The sequence below is a fragment of the Anomaloglossus baeobatrachus genome, chromosome 1 (assembly GCF_048569485.1).
Source record: "Anomaloglossus baeobatrachus isolate aAnoBae1 chromosome 1, aAnoBae1.hap1, whole genome shotgun sequence".
NCBI classification, from domain to species: Eukaryota; Metazoa; Chordata; class Amphibia; order Anura; family Aromobatidae; genus Anomaloglossus; species Anomaloglossus baeobatrachus.
In genome coordinates, this window is record NC_134353.1 from 331,602,300 (window position 1) to 331,610,908 (window position 8,609).

Genomic DNA, 8,609 nt, shown 5'->3' on the forward strand with positions numbered 1-8,609 from the left:
TTTCTTTATGGTATCTAATGACATTTGGATATTCATTTTAGGTGGAGGATCTCCCAGACTTGTGGGATGCTGCTTCATATGGGTACAGTCAAAAACAAACCCGAGAAAAGAGGCTGGACCTCTGTATGTAGGGATTTGTTCCCTCACTGGGATGAAGCTAGTGAGAAACTACAGATTACAATTGGTAAGTAATTTGTCACAAATTTATCTGAACATCCCTCCACCAGAATTAAAAAAGGAATGGACAAAGGCTGTTGATATGTTTTTTTAATTAAAATATAATTCAAATGTAATTTTATTCTGGAAGGGATTGTCTATAACTTTCAATCTATTCCCTTCCACTCACACTATTTTTGTTATGGAAAGCAAACAAACAATGTTTTGTTATTTTTTTAGAGAAAGACGTCAGAAAACGGTGGCGATCCGTGCGTGATCGTTTTAATCAATTGCTACTCAAGCAAAATCGTAGCAGTTCGTCACCACTAAAAAATACATGTGCCTACTTTGAGGAACTTCAATTCACCCTGACAAGCCGAACATTGCGGCCGTAAGTTTCAAGCCTTCTAATCTTGTAATCACAATGATAAATTGATATGTATTGTTAACATCTATTTCTGGTTATTAAACAGAACTGCAGGGAATATTCCCAAACCAAACACAGAGTCAGAAGAAATTCTTGAGAGTGCAGAGGGCTCACCTTTGTTGGAAAGCGATGTAGAGCCCAGCTGTTTTTGGGCTACATCTGACGAAGCAGTCACAACTACTTCCACAGTTGCAGGCCCATCAACAAGCGACCTAATCAGCACAGCCTCTACCAACTCTGCAACCACAGCTGCCATCAGTACAGCAGCTACCTTACCTACTAGTAATCTAAATACTGCAAGGAGACAGGGCCAAACCAGCAGGGCAAAAGGAAAAAGAGGAAAATTAAAGCAAGCAGATGAAAGTGACATCACAGAAGAAGCAATCAGCCTTCTAAGGCGATCAACGGTGGAGGATAACTTCCTCCACTTTGCATACTCGGTAGCTACTCGTGTGCGAGAAATGCCACGAGACAGGCATTCCTCCTTTATGGCTGCAGCTTACAGCCTTTTGGATGCATATGAGTCACAGGCACCATTGCCTTCACTTGGCTACGTAGTAAATGCAATACAAAATGCTTGGCTACCAATAAACAGAACAGGGCAAGGATTTCAGCAGCAGCCATATGCTGGCAGACTAGGCTATAGTTTGCCAGCATATGGTGAACCTGTGCAACATCAAAATGTAAATATTGGTAGACTTCCCAGCACATTCCCTAATTATATGGAAGGTGGGGAGGTAACCCAGTTTGCTGGAGGAAACCAAAGATCTGGCCCCTCAAGTAATGTAGGCCTTCGCTCCGAAAGCCTTGCTGGTTATGGCTTTTCATCTCAGTCATTCCAGTCCATCTAATTTCACATTGTTTGGTAAATGTTATTCTTGCACTTTAATATTTGTCATATGGTAAATTTTTACATTTGCATTGTTAGCAATAATTTAAATTTTGTGTTTGCACTTTACGTCTTGTCCACCGTTCACTGTTCCCGTTGGGTCTTCCATCAAAACCATCAGCTAGACAAAATTCTGACGGAAGCCACAACCGGAACACTGAACACGGAAGACTACTAAAAATGTGACTTTGAGTTATGAAAGATCATTTTTGTTTACATATTACATTCCAATAAATTACCAATATTATACCTCCTATAAAGTTTCTGTTCGAAAAAAAAATACAAGAGCAATGTTTAACCAATAACAAATTTATTAATTTTCTAATGTTCCAAAATAAATAATTTCAGTGTGGTTATTGAAACAAGAATTGTTATTAATTATATACAATCCAGATAGTGCTGAAGTTTAAAGTACATAACATTATTTTTGAAATTTTCATCACAGGTGTTATGATTTCAACTTTGTTGAACATCTTCACAACCGGCGTATTCATCTGTTCAAAGCACTGCAGTGTTCTGTTGATAACGTAATCAATTTTCAATGGAGTTCCATACTTCTCTCCTGATCAGGCTGCACTTCACCGACACAGGAGTACTGCCAGTGCACGACACCTTCTGGACTCATGAAATAGTCAGTGAAGATCTCTCGCACTGAGACACCCAAGTTGGATGGCCGTCCAGGACACAAGTTGAGCACTGGATTAAATGCTGGCAGCTGTGTCTCCTCAACTATGTCAGTGCTGTACTCATGAGCATAGTTGTGGAGAACACAGCATGCCTTAATCACAGTGTCAACTGTGCCTGTTTCCAACTGGATGGCTGAGTGGAAGATCCTCCACTGACTGCTGATGATTCCGAAGGTGCACTCCACATATTTGCGTGCACGACTCAGCCGGTAATTAAAAATCCTCCGCCGGGCATTCAGTCCCCTCCGTGGGTATGGGCGCAGCAGGTTTGGCATTAAGGGAAAGGCCTCATCCGATACCATCACAAAGGGAACTGGATGTGTGGAACCCGGCAAAGGTCGTGGGGCTGGGAGCGTACCGCAATCTTGAAGAATTTGAAGACCAATCTGTGATGTTCGCAACACCCGAGAATCCCCCGTACTACCATAAGCACCAACGTCAATGGCAATAAACTTGTAATGTGCATCAGCCACCGCCATGAGGTCCACTGAAAAATACTTCTTATAATTAAAGATACAAGTAAAATATATCTTTGTACCGTGTTAGCCAGTAGAGATAAAAAAATTGTTTAAAAGAACAGAGAGTCCTCAGTGGTTGATACCTTTTAATGGCTAACTGAAAAGATGGTAATAATTGCAAGCTTTCGAGACTACTCAGGTCTCTTCATCAGGCATGGTATAACACAAAATCTGAAGAGTCACGTATTTATACACAACAGGACTTAGAATAGTGCAGTAAAAAAAAAAAAAAAAAAAAAAAAAAGAACAAGTTATATGAAACAGAACTATCTCTATGGCAGGGGGACAAGCTGTTCTAGCCATAAATACTGCTGCAGTTCAGTGTGAAAGTTTTATTGTCCTTTGATAAGGGTCTGGTCCAGGGCTGTGACACGCTCGGATGGTCAGAGGAGCCAGAGAGACAGGAGACTATGGGAGTACAAACTTATGATGACCTTTGACACATTCAGAGAAGGAATGAATGTGTCTCATGGATTCATGTCTTTTTACATCAGTTAAAAGATGTGCTCCTCTGACCATCCGAGCGTGTCACAGCCCTGGACCAGACCCTTATCAAAGGACAATAAAACTTTCACACTGAACTGCAGCAGTATTTATGGCTAGAACAGCTTGTCCCCCTGCCATAGAGATAGTTCTGTTTCATATAACTTGTTCTTTTTTTTTTTTTTTTTTTTTTTTTACTGCACTATTCTAAGTCCTGTTGTGTATAAATACGTGACTCTTCAGATTTTGTGTTATACCATGCCTGATGAAGAGACCTGAGTAGTCTCGAAAGCTTGCAATTATTACCATCTTTTCAGTTAGCCATTAAAAGGTATCAACCACTGAGGACTCTCTGTTCTTTTAAACAATTTTTTTATAATTAAAGAAGCGTGATCCTGATCGCGGTGGCTTCTGCACCCTCACATGTTTGCCATCAACGGCACGTATGCAGTTGGGGAAGTTGGCTACTTTTTGAAAGCCTGCTGCAACCTGTAGCCAAGTCTCCTCGGCTGGGGAAGGCATCACCATGGGCTGCAACTTCTGCCAGATCACGTTGCATGTGCACCTCACAATTCTGGAAATGGTGGATTTACCCTAAATTGGAGGTGCAGTGATGCATAGCTCTCTCCTGTGGCCAAAAATAAAAAGGAAATCAATCAACATACACCCCTAAAAATTATATGATGTTACTGCACACATAATATTGAGAATAGTGCAGTGCACAGTAAAGTTTATCATTATTGGAATACAAAATTTAGTTATGGACACAATTACACAGGTGTTTCAGTTGTATGAGGGAACATCACAATCCGTGGACTATCAAGCATATCTTCTGAAACAAGCAAGTTTTCTTGTATTTCTATGCAGCAGTCACGCTCAGTTCAAGGGACCTGCACCTCACACTGAAAATCGATCCTCAGCTAACTAAAAATATACGTCTGACTGGCCACTATCATATACTTAACCAACCGTTTGGGTATCATCACCCTACAGAAATTTGGGATCTCCCAGCAGCTCTAGTCTCATGTACGATGGTGGTAATTTTATTTCCATTTACAGTACACCATGCTAAAAAAAATTGTTTTTGTCAAAAGCCCTCAATGGCAAGATTGTGAAACAAATAAAAAAAAAAAAAGGGAACAAAAGATAACTTTACAATCACCCAGAGGATAAAGGGTTCAACAATACAGTATTTCCTTTAATAAATGGGGAAACATACCGTATTTTTTGCTTTATAAGACACACTTTTGTTCCCCCAAATTTTGGGGGAAAGTAGGGGGTGCGTCTTATAAGCCGAATATACGGGGGGAAGGGGGGTATATATATACACACTGCAGGGTCCAGGGGAGGTGGGGGCAGCTCTGGAGCGCTGCTGGGGGCGGGCGGCAGCGTTGGATCTCCTGCTCCCGCTCATATAATATGCACAGCCGCTGTCCATCACCGTGGTGCTGAAACCGCACCGCAGTGAGGGGCTGGGGGAGCGGTGCATATTATATGAGCCTGCGCCCCCTGTGATGGCACATGCCCTCCCCCTGTGTTAGATATGGCCCCTATGCTGCTGCTCATCCTAAAATAAAAAAGCTTTACTTACCCCCTCCAGCGTTTCTCCCCATGTCCCTGCTTCCACTGTGATCAGGCACGCAGCGATGATCTCACTCTGCTGTGCCGATCACATGACCGCACCGAGAACCAGGAAGTGGAGGAACAGAAGCACGGAGAGAGACAGGAGGGAGATCAGCGCTGGATGAGGTAAGGAAAGAGTGTTTTATTTTACTATGGGCAGCAGCATGGGGGCCATATCTAACACAAGGGGAACGTGTTCAATCCATAGGGAGCCATAGGCAGCACAGGGGAACATATGCAGTCCATAGGAGGCCATAGGCAGCACAGAGGGACGTGTGCAATCCATAGGGGGCCATAGGCAGCACAGGAAACGTGTGCCAGCACAAGGGGGCTATATTCAATATAAGGGGGCCATATCCAGATTAAGGGGGCTAATTTTAGGATGGAAGGTTATGAGGGACATATACCCTACATGATTTGTTAGACGGACATTGGCATTATAAGATGGACCCCATTTAACATTAAAAAAAAAAATTCTCTTTTCCTTCACCAAATTTTGGGGTAATCAGGTGCGTCTTATAAAGCGAAAAATACGGTACATTTAAAAATTTCTTTACACGTAAAAAAAAACTTACCGCAAGGTGATGAGCAGCCTCTCTTCAGGAGAGATCGCCTGTCGCATAATCGTGTCAGAATACTTTAGCTCTGCTTCTAAAATATTCAACAGGCGATCAAATTCATGGATGGTCAGTCGACAAAAAGAAATAAATTTCTCAGGATAGCTGTAAAAAAAAATTAAAAATATGGACATGAAAAAAAAATGTTAACATCCGATTGCAGCTTTGTAAATGTTTTTTAACTTACCTTCTTAAATCCATGTACAAAACATGGAAATGACCCTTTTCAGAACGGTCAGATAACATTGGGTGTACCCACATTTTTCTTGGTTTTCTAGACAGAGCCTAAAAAAACCAAACACTTTATAAACACCACATGATTATAAAATGTAACAGAAAAAAAAATAGATTTTAGTTTACCTGTCTTCTGCGACGACGCACTAGATTCATCACAATTATTATAAGCAGGTATAGGTATGGCCTGCGCAGCATAAGAGTCTCAGGGGTCATCATTTTCCTGTCAGTTTTATTCCAAAATGGAGATTGAAGAAAATGGGTTGAAGAAGGAAATAATATCAGAACACCTTTTTTTTCATATCCAACTTTAATGAGCTGAAACAAGCATTCAATAGTAACAAAAAAGCATGAAAAGAAGCATGAAAAAAAGCAGGAAAAAAAGCATGAAAGCATGAAAAAACGCAGGTAAAAAAGCAAGAAAAAAAGCATGAAAAGAAGCAAGAAAAAAAGCATGAAAGCATGAAAAGAAGCATGAAAAAAAGCATGAAAGCATGAAAAGAAGCACAGAAAAAAGCAGCTTTTTTTGTACTGAAAAAAAAAGCACCGTGGGCACATAGCCTAAGCCAATTCTTATTGTCTTTCACAATGCTCCTTACTCCTTTTCCCCACTTTTGTCTCCATAGAGAATACCAGGAGATATAACCTGGCACTTGCTTTCTGTGGCAGAATGTGTGCGGACTTTGGTTTTGTTTGTGTAGCGGGCGGAGGGGACGCTGCGCTCTCCCACTGCTCAGGTCCGGCCGCAGCTGGTGCTGCGGCTGCCGCTGCTGCTCGGTGGTGGCTCGAGCGGTGGGCCGGATCCCGGGGACTCGAGCGGCGTTCCTCGCTCGTGAGTGAAAAGGGGATTTTGATTGTGGGGGTTTTGATTATTGTCCGTGACGCCACCCACGGTTGTGGTGATATTGTTGACACCACCGCTGCTCTAGACGGGGATCCCGGGAGCGGTGACAGGGAGCAGCTTGGTTGTTAGTTCTCCCCTCCGTGGGTAGGGTTGTCCCGGGGCCCGGTGATGGGGTAGGGATGGATGGCAGGTTACGGGGCCTGGTGAGGTGCAGGGTCGCGGGGGCAGCGCTGTGCAGGACGGCACGGTGGTACTCACTCAGCCAATGATGAGGACACAGTTCTCGGTAAAACACACGGCTGGATGGACGGGTCCCACAGACGGCTGCGGTGTTGTTTTCTCCCGGCAGGTTGATGGTGACTGCCTTTCCCTGCACCTAAGTAGTTTGTACGGTTCCAATGGGTTCCCACCGGTAACCCGCTCCCCGGCTTGGATATGGGCCGGAGGAGCCCCTTTTGCCCGCAGGCGCTGGCCCTGGGAAACGGTTGCCTTGGCGGTGGCGGTGTCTCCCTCACTTGGTTCGACTGTTGCCTTCTGTCGGGACTTGGCTGTTGGGAAACCCAGGAGGTTCCCTTCACTAAAGAATTCGGCAAATTCACGACAACTCCTAGCCTTGCCGGGGTCCGTAAGCCCCTGCCAGATGGTGCTGGCTTCTCTTTGCGTACCGGTCCGGTACCGCCGGGCCACCGGTCCTTACGGTAGACTCCAATCGGCCACTCCTGCAGACGGTCACCACCGTCTGCCAACCTTGCTGATCTGTCCGGGCCACACACCCGGACAAACTTCAGGCTGCTTAGCTGTCACTTTTCTCCTCTCTCACTACTTTCCCTTCTTCCACTTTCACTACCAACACTGTTCTGCCTGCTTTTCCCGCCTCCAGGACTGTGAACTCCACGGTGGGTGTGGCCAACCGCCTGGCCCACCCCCTGGTGTGAACATCAGCCCCTGGAAGAAGGCAACAAGGGTTTTGTGTCTGACTTCGGTTTGCCTGCTGGGAGTGTGGGATGTGTTGGTGTTGTTCTCTGTGGCCCCTGGCTTGTCCAGGGCGCCACATTTGTGTACAGTCATAAGCAAAAAGTAACATCTCTGAAGGTTCATCGAAATGCATAGTTAGATATTCTTCATAAATGTGCTAAATGTGCTGCTATGCACAAGCCTGCGTAGCTCAGTCGGTAGAGCATCAGACTTTTAATCTGAGGGTCCAGGGTTCAAGTCCCTGCTCAGGCGCCCTGCATTTTACTATAAACCTAGCACGTACCTTAACTTCGTTCTTAGGTGATTCTTGAGTGTGCATGAGGATTAACCCTTGTTCTGGTTATTACATGACTTGTATCCAGCATTATTTCCCTCCGTTGAGTCTGTCTCTAACTTTCAGCCTTCTCTGACCTGGTGGGTGGAGACTTGCATTTGTGATGTCTTTCAGAAACAGCACACAGAAATCGAAGAATCCTTGTTTTGTTTTTCTCTGTAAAAGTATGTGAGACATTACACAGCCCTAATGATCTGTGTGGCAGTGAATTGAGTTTTGAAAAAAAGCTTAAAAAGTTGCTTAATACTGCAGCTGCACCTGACTATACTTAGCCAATTCTTATTGTCTTTCACGATGCTCCTTACTCTTTTTCCCCACTTTTGTCTCCAAAGAGAATACCAGGAGATATAACCTGGCACTTGCTTTCTGTGGCAGAATGTGTGCGGACTTTGGTTTTGTTTGTGTACAGTCATAAGCAAAAAGTAACATCTCTGAAGGTTCATCGAAATGCATAGTGAGATATTCTTCATAAATGTGCTAAATGGGCTGCTCTGCATGAGCCTGGGTAGCTCAGTCGGTAGAGCATCAGACTTTTAATCTGAGGGTCCAGGGTTCAAGTCCCTGTTCAGGCACTTTGCATTTTACCATAAACCTAGCACGTACCTTGACTTTGTTCTTAGGTGATTCTTGAGTGTGCATGAGGATAAACCCTTGTTCTGGTTATTACATGACTTGTATCCAGCATTATTTCCCTCCGTTGAGTCTGTCTCTAACTTTCAGTCTTCTCTGAGCTGGTGGGTGGAGACTTGCATTTGTGATGTCTTTCAGAAACAGCACACAGAAATCGAAGAATCCTTGTTTTGTTTTTCTCTGTACAAGTATG

The 8,609-nt window shown here is 43.9% G+C and overlaps 2 non-coding genes across 2 annotated transcripts; both read left to right on the top strand.

Moving 5' to 3' along the window:
• Positions 1–7,631: 7,631 nt before the first annotated feature.
• On the top strand, positions 7,632–7,704 carry TRNAK-UUU (transfer RNA lysine (anticodon UUU)). The gene has a single exon. It is a non-coding gene; the product is annotated as a tRNA-Lys (tRNA).
• A 581-nt stretch (positions 7,705–8,285) lies between these two features.
• On the top strand, positions 8,286–8,358 carry TRNAK-UUU (transfer RNA lysine (anticodon UUU)). The gene has a single exon. It is a non-coding gene; the product is annotated as a tRNA-Lys (tRNA).
• Positions 8,359–8,609: the final 251 nt, after the last annotated feature.